Genomic DNA, 14,415 nt, shown 5'->3' on the forward strand with positions numbered 1-14,415 from the left:
CATTGGTTCTGGGAATGAAGCCATTTCTGGGAACGTACATTTTTAGGTTGCAAGGAGGTTCTGAGAATGTTTTTCTATGGTTCCCTGAAAGTTTTCCTGGGAAGTTTTATTGACATTCTGAAAATGGAAATTATAGGTTATTTGAAGGTAATTAAATAATGTTTCAATAACACTGCTAGCTTAGTTTGGGTTAACTGTTTTAAACTTCTAGCACAGACAGGACATATGGAAATTAATTTGCTTAGGCATTATTCATGGTTAATGCCGCCGGAGGGGATGGCTGACGTTTTACGGGCTCCTAACCAACCGTGCTATGTTGTTTGTTTTTTCGCATTGTTTGTAACTTATTTTGTACATAATGTTCCTGCTACCGTCTCTTATGACCGAAAAAAGCTTATGGACATCAGAACAGCGATTACTCACCTCGAACTGGCCGAAGATTTTTTTCTTTAATGAATCCAACACGAAGGATATACTGCTTTCTCAAGACCAGGACCAAATCCCCGTCATTCGTGTGAAGAAAAGATGGGGGCGGAGGTCGGGGTGCCTTGTGAGAATTCGGAGGCGAGTGTACCACTACCATCAGTACTATTGGCCAATCTGCAATCATATGAAAAAAAACTTGATGATCTACAATTAAGTCTATCTTACCAAAAGGGACATTAAAAACTGTAATATCTTATGTTTCACCGAGTCGTGGCTGAATGACGACATGGATAATATAGAGCTGGCTGGGTTTTCTGTGCATTGGCAGGGCAGAGCAGCTACGTCTGGTAAGACGATGGGCGGGGGTGTGTGTCTATTTGTCAATAACAGCTGGTGCACGATGTCGAATATTAAAGAAGTCTTGAAGTATTGCCCGCCTGACCACATTATCTACCAAGAGAGTTCTCATCTATATTATTCGGAGCCGTCCATTTACCACCACAAACCGATGCTGGCACTAAGGCCGCACTCAACAAGCTGTATAAGGCCATAAGCAAACAAGGACATGCTCATCCAGAATCGGCGCTCCTAGTGGTCAGGGACTTTAATGCAAGGAAACTTAAATCCGTTTACCTAATTTCTACCAGCATGTCACATGAGCAACCAGAGGGAAAAAAACTCTAGACCACCTTTACTCCACACACTGTCACGACTTCCGCCGAAGTCGGCCCCTCTCCTTGTTCAGGCGGCGTTCGGCGGTCGACGTCACCGGCTTACTAGTTACCACCGATCTATGTTTCCCTGTTCGTTTGGTTTTGTCTTAATTATACACACCTGTTTCATATTCCCTGATTATGTTCATTATTTAACCCTCTGGCTTTCCTGTTTGTCTTGTCCGTGATTGTTTCCTGTTTTGTAGTTGTTGGAGGTGTTTCTCCCAACTATGTTTTATTACTGTGGGAAAAGTTTGATTATAGTTTTGAGTAAACACGTTTTGTTTGCACTCATACCTGTGTCCTGCGCCTGACTCCGATACTTCTCCTAAAGAAAGCATTACACACACAGAGACGGATACAAAGCTCTAGCCGCCCTCCATTTGGCAAATCTGACTATAATTCTATTCTGCTGATTCCTGATTACAAGAAAAAACTATAGCAGGAAGTACCAGTGACTTGCTCAATACGGAAGTGGGCAGATGACGCGGATGCTACACTACAGGACTGTTTTGCTTGCACAGACTGGAATATGTTCCAGGATTCATCCAATTGCACTGAGGAGATACCACCTCAGTCACTGGCTTAATCAATAGTGGCATTGACGGCGTCGTCCCCACAGTGACCATACATACATATCCCAACCAGAAGCCATGGATTATAGGCAACATCTGCACCGAGCTAAAAGCTAGAGCTGCTGCTTTCAAGGAGCGGGACACTAATCCGGACGCTTATAACAAATCCCGCAATGCCCTCAGATAAACTATCAAACAGGCAAAGCGTCAATACAGGACTAAGATTGATTCCTACTACCCCAGCTCTGACGCTCGTCGGAGGTGGCAGGGCTTGCAAACTATTACGGACAACAAAGGGAAACCCAGCCGCGAGCTGCCCAGTGACGCGAGCCTACCAGAGGAGCTAAATGCCTTTTATGCTTGATTCGAAGCAAGCAACACTGAAGCATGCATGCAAACACCAGCTGTTATGGACGACAGTGTGATCACACTCTCCATAGCCAATGTGAGCAAGACCTTTAAACAGGTCAACATTCACAAAGCCGTGGGGCCAGAAGGATTACCAGGACTTGTACTCAAAGCATGCGCAGACCAACTGGCAAGTGTCTTCACTGACATTTTCAATCTCTCCCTGACCGAGTCTTTAATACCTACCTGTTTCAAGCAGGCCACCATAGTCCCTGTGCCCAAGAAAGCAAAGGTGGCCTGCCTAAATGATTACCGCCCTGTAGCACTCACGTCGGTGGCCATGAAGGGCATTGAAAGGCTGGTCATGGCTCACATCAACACCATCATCCCAGAAACCTTAGACCCACTCCAATTCGCATACCACACCAACAGATCCACAGGTTACGCAATCTCAATCGCACTCCACACTTTCCTTTCCCACCTGAACAAAAGGAACACCTATGTGAGAATGCTGTTCATTGACAACAGCTCAGCATTCAACACCATAGTGCCCACAAAGCTCATCACTAAGCTAAGGACCCTGGGACAAATGCCTCAATCAGCAACTGGATCCTGGACTTCATGACGGGCCACCCCCAGGTAGTAAGGGTAGGCAACAACAGATATGCCATGCTGATCCTCAACACTGGGGCCCCTCAGGTGTGCTTAGTCCCCTCCTGTACTCCCTGTTCACCCACGACTGCGTGGCCAAGCACGATGTAAGGACCGACGCTGGAGTAGAGAAGCAGGTATGGGTAGTCAAACATTTAATTGAAACAGACATGGAACAAGACAGGAACAGCGTCAGCACATGGGTATACAATGACATGTGACAATCAATGCTGAAGTGGGGAACAGAGCGAGGGAACAGACAGATATAGGGGAGGCAATGACAGAGGTGAGCGAGTCCAGGTGATTCCAATAATTGCTGATGCGCGTGACGGGGGTAGGCAGGTGTGCGTAATGATGGTGGCAGTAGTGCGTAATTCTGGGGAGCCTGACACCCTCGAGCACCAGGGGGGAAGAGAGGGAGCAGGCGTGACAGTACCCCCCAACACCCCCCCTAGGGGCGCCACCCGATGTCCCACCTGGGCGAGCCTGATGGGCAGCCCGAGGCACAGGTGCTGGTACGGCAACTACTCGGCATCTGACCATAAGGTGCAACAGAGGGTAGAGCATATGGCCCAGTACATCACTGGGGCCAAGCTTCCAGCCATCCAGGACCTATATATTAGGCGGTGTCAGAGGAAGACCCAAAAAATGGTCAAAGACTCCAGTCACCCAAGTCATAGACTGTTCTCTCTGCTACCACACAGCAAGTGGTACCGGAGTGCCAAGTCTAGGACCAAAATGCTCCTTAACAGCTTCTACCCCCCAAGCCATAAGACTGCTGAACAATTAATCGAGTGGCCACCCCGACTATTTACATTGATCTGTTCCCAGAATCAATGGGAAACCAAAAATGTATGTTCACACAACTTCCAAGGAACCAAATGCGCTAGCTGGGTAGGCTTCATTTATTTCCCTGGGACACTTTGGTCGTGCTGTCCAGGTTCCTGACCTACAGCCAGCAGCCGCTATGGTCACAGCACACACACACACACTCAAATACTGTCGCCCCTGAAACACTCTTCAACACCCCCGATGGTCCTCCAGTCCAGAGCATCCCCCCCTCTTCGCCACCACCCTTCCCTTCCTCCATCCCTCCTCGCCACCACCCTTCCCTTCTTCCATCCCTCCCCGCCACCACCCTTCCCCTCCTCCACCTCCTTGCTGTCTGTCATATGACTACAGTTATGTGTGAGGAATGGAACACAAAGATGCTCTGTTAGTCCCTCTGCTCTGCCCCCAGTAAGGAGTGCTGGGAGGAGGGCCCATTGTCCTCAGGCATACACACAGGGCCTGGTTCTGAGCGCCAACACAGATTAGAGAGAAAGAGAGGAAGGGACTGGAGAAAGATGTAAATCTACATCAATTAATTTATAAGACTCAATGATAATCGAATCCTTATTTACTGTAATGTTACTATGAACGGACAAAACCCCACCCCAATTCGGTTCAGTCCAACTAACAGTCATAAATCCTCTCTCTCTGATTTTATTGTATCCTCCACACGGGTGCCGGGGAGATGATACTTTGGCCCAGTATACCTGGACTGGATTACAAACCCAAAACAAAGACAAACACTGAGCCAATTTACAGTGGCTTGCGAAAGTATTCACCCCCCTTGGCATTTTTCCTATTTTGTTGCCTTACAACCTGGAATCAAAATAGATTTTTTGGGGGGAGTTTGTATCATTTGATTTACACAACATGCCTACCACTTTGAAGATGCAAAATATTTTTTCTCTCGTGAAACAAATAAGAAATAAGACAAAAAACAGAAAACTTGAGCGTGCATAACTATTCACCCCCCAAAGTCAATACTTTGTAGAGCCACCTTTTACAGCAATTACAGCTGCAAATCTCTTGGGGTATGTCTCTATAAGCTTGGCACATCTAGCAACTGGGATTTTTGCCCATTCTTCAAGGCAAAACTGCTCCAGCTCCTTCAAGTTGGATGGGTTCCGCTGGTGTACAGCAATCTTTAAGTCATACCACAGATTCTCAATTGGATTGAGGTCTGGGCTTTGACTAGGCCATTCTAAGACATTTACATGTTTCCCCTTAAACCACTCGAGCATTGCTTTAGCAGTATGCTTAGGGTCATTGGCCTGTTGGAAGGTGAACCTCCGTCCCAGTCTCAAATCTCTGGAAGACTGAAACAGGTTTCCCTCAACAATTTCCCTGTATTTAGCGCTATCATCATTCCTTCAATTCTGACCCGTTTCCCAGTCCCTGCTGATCAACAACATCCCCTCAGCATGATGCTGCCACCACCATGCTTCACTGTGGGGATGGATGGTATTCCCGGGGTGATGAGAGGTGTTGGGTTTGCGCCAGACATTTTCCTTGATGGCCAAAAAGCTTAATTTTAGTCTCATCTGACCAGAGTACCTTCTTCCATATGTTTGGGGAGTCTTCCACATGCCCATACTCTTCCATAAAGCCCAGCTCTGTGGAGTGTACGGCTTAAACTGGTCCTATGGACAGATACTCAATCTCCGCTGTGGAGCTTTGCAGCTCCTTCAGGGTTATCTTTGGTCTCTTTGTTGACTCTCTGATTAATGCCCTCCATGCCTGGTCCGTGAGTTTTGGTGGGCGGCCCTCTCTTGGCAGGTTTGTTGTGGTGCCATATTCTTTCAATTTTTTTATAATGGTGCTCCGTGGGAGGTTCAAAGTTTCTGATATTTTTTTTAGAACCCAACCCTGATCTGTACTTCTCCACAACGTTGTCCCTGACCTGTTTGTAGAGCTCCTTGGTCTTCATGGTGCCACTTGCTTGGTGGTGCCCCTTGCTTAGCGGTGTTGCAGACTCTGGGGCCTTTCAGAACAGGTGTATATCTACTGAGATCATCTGACAGATCATGTGACACTTAGATTGCACACAGGTGGACTTTAACGAATTATGTGACTTATGAAAGTAATTGGTTGCACCAGATCTTATTTAGGGGCTTCATAGCAAAGGGGGTGAATCCATATGCACCCACCACTTTTCAGGTTTTTTTTTTTTTGAAAATGGAAGAAAAAAAAAAGAAATACAAATTTTTGCATTTAAAAAAAAGAAAAATCATTTCACTTCTGCAATTTGGCCTATTTTGTGTATGTCCATTACATTAAATCCAAATAAAAATCAATTCAAGTTACAGGTTGTAATGCAACTAAATAGGAAAAATGCAAAGGGTGATGAATATTTTTGCAAAGCACTGTAACTGGAGCAACACCTATCCTGAGTCTGGGGAGAAAAGCAGAGAAACTGGTTGGTTCAGGTGCCAGCAGAGATAGAACCAGTTAGCACAATGGGTCACAAGACATGGCACAGTATTTGACCTAACAGAATAACAAAGAGAAAGGTGTATCTTGCTAAAAACAGTTAACAGTAAGCGTTATGTATGTGTTTACTGCATTCCAGAGTGGGTTATCAGAGTTATTCAATTGCTGAACGAATTAGCAGAACAACTTCATAGAAGCCAGTTTGATGGCTATTCCCACAGCCTGCAGGCCTAGAGTAATATAATATAACATGAATGTGTCCACATAAATCATTGTACTTAAGTGCAAGAGGAGAGGGGCATATTGTATAATTTCCCCTGTACTATATAACAATCGATTTAAGTGGTAAAGTCAGCCAGTTCTACTCCCTACAAGGGCATGACACTTTAAAGCTAGAGCTGTCCCTAGGACAGTCCCAAGCCATTATGTCACACAATGGAGTAGCTAAGGCAATGTTAGAGATTGGTTAGCAGGGGTGAAACTGAACTTAACTGTTGTTTTTCCTGTTTGATATGTTCTTTGGGGAACTTTACTGGCAGGTTATTAAAAGCCCCATTCAAAATTGCAGAAACATGCTGTGCTACACTAGTACTGCTGTGCCAGTATTTCAAGTACGTAATATACAGTGAGGGAAAAAAGTATTTGATCCCCTGCTGATTTTGTACGTTTGCCCATTGACAAAGAAATGCAAATCAATTTATAACATTTTTGACATACGTTTTTTTCTGGATTTTTCTGTTGTTATTCTGTCTCTCACTGTTCAAATTAACCTACCATTAAAATTATAGACTGATCATTTCTTTGTCAGTGGGCAAACGTACAAAATCAGCAGGGGATCAAATACTTTTTTCCCCTCACTGTAGACCCATATGGCAATTATATTACATTGTGTCATGTATGGCACCACATGGGCAATGGCATGGCATGATGTGAGTGTGTGAGTTTAACCAATTTGTGTGTCAGCAAAACCTTAGAGCGCTCAATGGAGACGTGTGATTTACTTTGGTATGACAAGCTGATCCCTGTCATCCATCATTACAGCCAAAGTTACCAGTGACCACTGACCAGAGTATGTGAGTGGAGCAAGGAGCAGCGCGTGCCCAATTGGGCTGGAGCGCAGGGCGAGATTCTGGAGCGTCGGCCTTCCAGCCCACTCCAATTTCGCTCCAATAGCGCTCACTTCACGAGCTCAGGGCATGCCCGGCCCAGCATGTATTTGTGTGCTGCTATAGCCCCTTGCTTTAGCTACTGTAATGGAGTTTGCTAAATATTTTCATAAAGAAACACAAAATCAAAATCAAGGTGACAAAATCAAGATGCGGAGGACCAGGAGATGGAGTGTGGTGATGTAGTGTGCACAACTAAAGAATCATTGCGGAATCTGAAAAGACACATATCCCGAAAGCATGATGGTGTACTTACTACTGCACATGCTAAAATAAAGGAACGAGGTGGGTGTCACAGGGGTCGTGGAATGGAGAACAAGACGCAGCGTGGATAGTGCTCATTCTTAATTCTTTAATGAAGACACTTTGACAAAAAAAACAAGAAAACGACCAACAACAGTCCCGTCAGGTTCTTAGACTAAAACGGAAAACAACTACCCACCAGCCCAAAGGAAAAACAGGCTACCTAAGTATGGCTTCCAATCAGAGACAACGAAAGACACCTGCCTCTGATTGGAAACCATACCCGGCCGAACATGAAAACCAACACATAGAAAATGACAACTAGAACAAACCCACATAGAAACAGAAAACCCAAAATACATACAAAACAAACCCCCCTGCCACGCCCTGACCATACTACTATGGCAAATGACCTCTTTCACTGGTCAGGACGTGACAGTGGGCAGCTAATTACGTGTCATTGTAGCAAAGTATTTATTAACAAAAAAATCTGATCTCTGAAAAGTTTCCTTAATTGTTGTTATATTATCTATACAAGGTCATACATTTTTTTTTATATATATCTATACAGGTCATAATTGATTTTGGCCCATAGTCCTGGCATATTCCAACTTGCAAGGAGCTTTCTGTTTTGATTGGGTTATTTTGCCTAAAAGCCTTTAGGCCTACCTATAGTAGAAAAAAAATTCTGCATCCCTGCCCAACCTGGCAAAAGTGGCCAAAAGGGTGTTTCGCATCCACAGTGGCTCTGCAAATTCTGAGAGGATATTCTCTGCTGCTGGCCGTCTCTCCTGGGACCACCACATGAGCGTGAAGCCACATATTCTGGCCAAACTGGTGTTTCTAAAAATGTATTCAAAGGCACTGTAGAGTGAGCCTAATAAGGCATCGTTTAATTTATATATAATTCGAAGTAAATCACAGCCTATATGCGCAATGTATAGACTATAATGATTTAATCCCACAAAATGTTGCTTAAATGCTGAGCGCTTAATGTTCCTGACTACCAGCCTAGTGTGTCGCACTCGCAAATGCTTTACAATATATTTCTTTGTGGGCTATAGCCTTGAAATAATTTAAATAATATAGCCTAAATAATTCATTTTTACTCCTTCTTAGGCTCCCTGTCTGTCTCCTGACCTATTTAGAGTGTTTATATGCTGTTTAATATGACATGTAACCTATCTGAAATTTCATGTTTATTATAATACTTTTCATTTAAATCATATGGTTTCAATACTTCAAAACCAAATGGTAGGTTCAGGTAGTCACAACAATTGATAGGTGTTGGTTAAATTGTGATTTTAATGAATAGAGCTAATTTGGAGCAGCAGTTTTTTTCTTCTTCCTGTGAGTGAGGAGTGGTTTTTAGCAGAGCAAATGGAAAGAACGTGGAGCGTCAGCCAGAGCGCTCCATGAGCGGCATTTTCGACCGCTCAACTCCGTTCACACACTCTGCCCCTGACTGCTTTCGTTAAGCCACATTCCCTCTCCTCTCAGTCCAACTTCAGGCTTCAAACACACTCTCATTGCATGGGTGATCAAGCCACATCATAATAGAGTGTAATCTAGGCTGCGAATAGAAGTGGAGAAATGTTCTAAGTTAATATTTTTAAGATCCCTGACCTGTGGTTCAGTAGTTATTTCCTGAGAGCTACTTATTATTATGTAATAGAAAATACAGACACAGAATGATGGATCTTAGGCTACTGGATGTTTTTGTTTGAGGATATATTTAAGCAATAAGGCCCGAGGGGGTTTGGTATATGGCCAATATACCACAGCTAAGGGCTGGTCTTTACGCACAACGCAACGCGGAGTGCCTGGATACAGCCTTTAGCCGTGGTATATTGGCCATATACCACAAACCCCCAAGGTGCCTTATTGCTATTATAAACTTGTTACCAACGTAATTAGAGCAGTAAAAATAAATGTTCTATCATATCCATGGTATACGGTCTGATATACCAAGGCTGTCAGCCAATCAGCATTCAGGGCTTTAACCACCCAGTTTAAAAATTGTATTATACCATGGTCTCACCCCACAAGCACGTCGTGGAACACACCTTCCTCGTTGTTCATTATTTTCCAAAGAACGCATAGCTCCTCGTTGATTATCCCTTACTTGTAGGAGTGATGAGGCATATGTTGAAAGACTACTGGTTCTGTCTTTGGTGGACGTCTCCCATAGCACAGAAGGAGCTATTACTGACATGGCAGCTACTTGAGAAAGTGCCAAACATCACTATGGGTCAAGTTTCTTCTCTCTAGGGTTACCAGTATAAATCGTTGCCATACCCCAATAACGTAAAGCACACCAAGATGTGAAATGTCTGACCTACACTACATGACCAAAAGTATGTGGACACCTGCTCATCAAAAATCTCATTCCAAAATCATGGGCATTAATATGGAGTTGGTCCCCCCCCTGTGCTGCTATAACAGCCTCCACTCTTCTGCGAAGGCTTTCCACTAGATGTTAGAACATTGCTACAGGGACTTGATTCAATTCAGCTACAAGATAATTAGCGAGGTCGGGCACTGATGTTGGCCGATTAGTCCTGGCTTGCAGTCGGCGTTCCAATTCAGCCCAAAGGTGTTCGATGGGGTTGAGGTCAGTGCTCCATGCAGGCCAAACCATTTCTGTATGGACCTCGCTTTGTGCATTGTCATGCTGAAACAGGAAAGGGCCTTTCCCAAACTTTTGCCACAAAGTTGGAAGACCATAATCGTCTAGAATGTCATTGTATGCTGTAGCGTTAAGATTTCCTTTCACTGGAACTAATGGGCCTAGCCTGAACCATGAAAAACAGCCCCAGACCATTATTTATCCCCCACCAAACTCTACAGTTGGCACTATGCATTCGGGCTGTTAGCGTTCTCCTGGTATCTGCCAAACCCAGATTCGTCTACCGGACTGCCAGATGGTGAAGCGTGATTCATCACTCCAGAGAAAGCGTTTCCACTGCTCCAGAGTCCAATGCCGGCGAGCTTTACACCACTCCAACCAACGCTTGGCATCGCACATGTTGATCTTAGACTTGTGTGCAACTGATCAGCCATGGAAACCCATTTCATGAAGCTCCCAACGAACAGTTTTTGTGCTGATGTTGCTTCCAGAGGCAGTTTGGAACTCGGTAGTGAGTGTTGCATAATTTCTACGTACTACGTGCTTCAGCAGTCCCTTTCTGTGAGCTTGTGTGGCATACTACTTCGCGGCTGAGCCGTTGTTGCTTCTAGACGTATCCACTTCACAACAACAGCTGTTACAGTTGACCGGGTAGCTCTAGCAGGGCAGAAATTTGACGAACTGGCTTGTTGGAAAGGTGGCATCCTATGACGGTGACGCATTGAAAGTCACTGAGCTCTTCAGTAAGGCCATTCTACTGCAAATGTTTGTCTATGGAGATTGCATGGCTGTGTGCTCAATTTTATACACCTGTCAGCAACGGGTGTGGCTGAAATAGCCAAATCCACTCATTTGAAGGGGTGTCCACATACTTTTGTATATATAGTATATTTAGGCTTGGTTGTTGTTACGTTTGCTTGGTACACGTCACATTTTTACTCTACATGGTCCTTCTATGTGTTCTAGCACCTTCTATGTGTAAACCTAACCTTACGACACCTTACACCTTGAAGGTGAAATTGTTATAGATTTTAATTCATCACATTTATTATAATATCACATCAAAAATATGATAGGTATTTAGATTGAACAATGATTTTATTTGATTTATTGGGATCCCCATTACCAATGATGAATGATTGCAAGAGTGACAATAGACATGCTTTGCCTGTCTATCCGTTGTATGTAGAAGTTACACTGTAGTTACATAGACAGGAAAATTCGATATAAAATAACATTGCCATACAACTTGTAAAAAGGTGAGAAAAACACTGATCTGTTAGTAGTCTGTGTATGTAATCTTACATTTAAATAGTGACAAGCTAATTCATTTGTGAAAGCAGATCCTGTATTCCTTCAATGTTTGCTCAATAGGCACTTCATGACATGAATACAGTATAATCACATTAAAGCCAGCCTGTATCATCAAGTGCTATAATAAATGCTAGTCTTGATTTCAGTTTGCCGTCGTCAGTGCATTTATATTCTCTCCCCGTTTACATTAATATTGCAAAGAAATTCATGCAATGTGGTCTGCTTTTGTAGGTTGCGTGGAGCAGAGGAGAGGTTGCTATTCATCTCACATCCTCTGGTTCATTTCACTATCTGTGTTCCTCCAGAGGTTCCCAAGGCATTGTGGGATTTTATTGCACAATTTTTGCCTCCATTTTTAGATGTCCGAGGGCCTGGATGTTGGCTGTTTCACTTCATTCTTTGGGCCTATCGCACGCAGCCAGTTCTCAAGTCAACATCGTCCATCATCTCCAGCTGACACTCGGCTAAACAGCCCTGTCCCCTCAATGTTTATCATTCCATTCTCTCCATCTCTCCTCTCTCGTCCTGTTTTCCAATCTTTGCTTTCTTTCTTCATTTTGCTCGCTCTCCGCTGCATCAACCTCTGCCCCTCTGCCCAATCTGCCTCCCCACTGTTAAACCCCCTAGCCCCTCGACCCCTCCCTGCGCAGGTTCTCTTTCACACACACACACACACACACACACACACACACACACACACACACACACACACACACACACACACACACACACACACACACACACACACACACACACACACACACACACACACACACACCCCTGCGTTGCCGAATAACCCCCGCTCCACGAGTCATGGCAATGCTCCATTAGCGATAGGAGAGATTGTAGAGACACAAAATGTCACAAATGACCCTCAGTGCTGTGGCCACTGGAGAGCAGGAAACACACACTCTGTCACTTTCTCAGAATCACACTCGCACACACCCATCCTGGGTCAACACGGTTTTCGATCGATGTGCTGATGTTATTGTTGATGTGGGATGGCAGGCAGAGCGCTGCAAGGGCAGATGCTAAAATGCCAGTGTGAAGCCACTGCTCATCTGTCCAGCCCAGTGCCTGCCTGCAGAGCAACACTCCATGGGGTGTGTGCACCTCCCACCGCACAGTCACATTCATTGTCTCGCTAAGCCAGTCATCAGCAGATCCTACGTGACAGTACTTTTATTGGCTCTCTTACCTCTCTCCCTCTCACCACTCTCCCAACTCTCTTATCTCTCTGCCTCTCCCACCTCTCTCCCACCGCTCTTACCTCTCTCCCACCTCTCTTACCTCTCTCCCTCTCACCACTCTCCCAACTCTCTTATCTCTCTGCCTCTCCCACCTCTCTTACCTCTCTCCCACCTCTCTTACCTCTCTCCCTCTCTTACTTCTCTCCCTCTCTCCCACCTTTCTACCACCTCTCTCCCTTCTCTCTCTCTCTTACTTCTCTCCCTATCTTACCTCTCTCTTCATTCTCTCCCTCTCTTACCTCTCTCCCACCTTTCTCCCACCTCTCTTACCTCTCTCCCACCTCTCTTACCTCTCTTACTTCTCTCCCTCTCTTACCTCTCTCTTACCTCTCTCCCTCTCTTACTTCTCTCCCTCTCTTACCTCTCTCCCTCTCTCCCACCTCTCTACTTCTCTCCCACCTCTCTTCCTCTCTCCCACCTCTCCCACCTCTCTTACCTCTCTCCCACCTCTCTTTCTCTCTTACTTCTCTCTCTTACCTCTCTCCCACCTCTCTTAATTCTCTCCCTCTCTTACCTCTCTCACCTCTCTCCCCCCTCTACTTCTCTCCCACCTCTCTTACCTCTCTCCCTCTCTACTTCTCTCCCACCTCTCTTCCTCTCTCCCACCTCTCCCACCTCTCTTACCTCTCTCCCTCTCTCCCACCTCTCTTTCTCTCTTACTTCTCTCTCTTACCTCTCTCCCACCTCTCTTAATTCTCTCCCTCTCTTACCTCTCTCACCTCTCTCCCCCCTCTACTTCTCTCCCACCTCTCTTACCTCTCTCCCTCTCTTACTTCTCTCTCTCTCTTACCTCTCTCCCTCTCTTACTTCTCTCCCACCTCTCTTAATTCTCTCCCTCTCTTACCTCTCCCACCTCTCTTACCTCTCCCACCTCTCTTACCTCTCCCACCTCTCTTACCTCTCTCCCTCTCTTACTTCTCTCCCTCTCTTACCTCTCTCCCTCTCTTACCTCTCTCCTTCTCGTTCGCTCATGATCGATGGGATGGACAGAGCACGCACACATCCCGATTTACCATTCCCCAACATAACCATATACTGTATCTATGAAGGCTGTATCAAGGAGGATATGTACTCAGACACTGGCTCTCCTAGTCCACCTACACAGAGAGGAGGGAACTGGAGAAACAGCCTAGCCTTGGTGCCATCTCAGAACATCACCTTCATGAAAGATCCTGTTCCTCCACTTGAATCCAATTACACAGCAATTCCTCACCCCAGCCAAACAAAGAGGGCCAACTTAGTGGTGATGACAAAACGAAAGAGTGTGAGAAAATAAAGCAGGCAGGCTTACCGTTTCACCGTCCAGGGTCCGTTCACCAGGGATACTGCAGACAAACACTCGCATGGGAGAGATAAGCAGTGTGCAATCCACCCTTAGTCCAACATTCTCCTATAACACACTCTCTCTTCCACGCATAGTCTCTCTCTTTCTATCCCCCTCTTTCTCGTCTCTCTTATTATTGTCTGTTCTATTTCCTCTCTTGTTTGCTCCAAGGCAGTTGAGACACTGCAGCGATGGGGGAGGAGGGCGTGTGTGCGTGTTTGAGTGTGTCAGAGAGCGGAGGGAGAGGGAAATGAAGGGAGGAGTCAGCAGAGATAAAGAGAAGGGAGGAGTCCGCAGAGATAAAGAGAAGGGGGAAACGGACAGGATTAAATCATGAGAGAAACAGAGGGGAAAAATGGCACCAAGCTAAACAGAACACAGAGTGGTGACAAAAACAGAATACAATAGAATCTGTTTGTTGCATTGCCATATGAAGGGAAAATGTAAAACATGGAAATAAAAACGGACAGAGCAGCAATAGAAAGGCCTGGTTATGTGTGTTATTCAATGTATAA

General features: G+C 45.2%; 1 protein-coding gene across 3 annotated transcripts in view; it reads right to left on the reverse strand.

Annotated features, from left to right (window-relative positions):
- The window catches only part of LOC106563207 (guanine nucleotide-binding protein G(z) subunit alpha), a 54,915-nt gene extending 40,773 nt beyond the window's left edge, over positions 1–14,142 (reverse strand). The window contains exons 1-2 of one of the 3 annotated variants that reach the window (XM_045690010.1): positions 13,868–14,128; positions 424–600 (exon numbers count right to left, since the gene is read on the reverse strand). The gene's annotated coding sequence lies outside the window, so the exon portion shown is untranslated. Of the gene's footprint in view, positions 1–423; positions 601–13,867 lie in introns of all 3 variants that reach the window. The other 2 variants (XM_014128552.2, XM_014128553.2) reach the window with 2 other exon arrangements.
- Between the last annotated feature and the right edge of the window lie 273 nt (positions 14,143–14,415).

The sequence above is a fragment of the Salmo salar genome, chromosome ssa11 (genome assembly GCF_905237065.1).
Source record: "Salmo salar chromosome ssa11, Ssal_v3.1, whole genome shotgun sequence".
In the NCBI taxonomy this organism is placed as follows: Eukaryota; Metazoa; Chordata; class Actinopteri; order Salmoniformes; family Salmonidae; genus Salmo; species Salmo salar.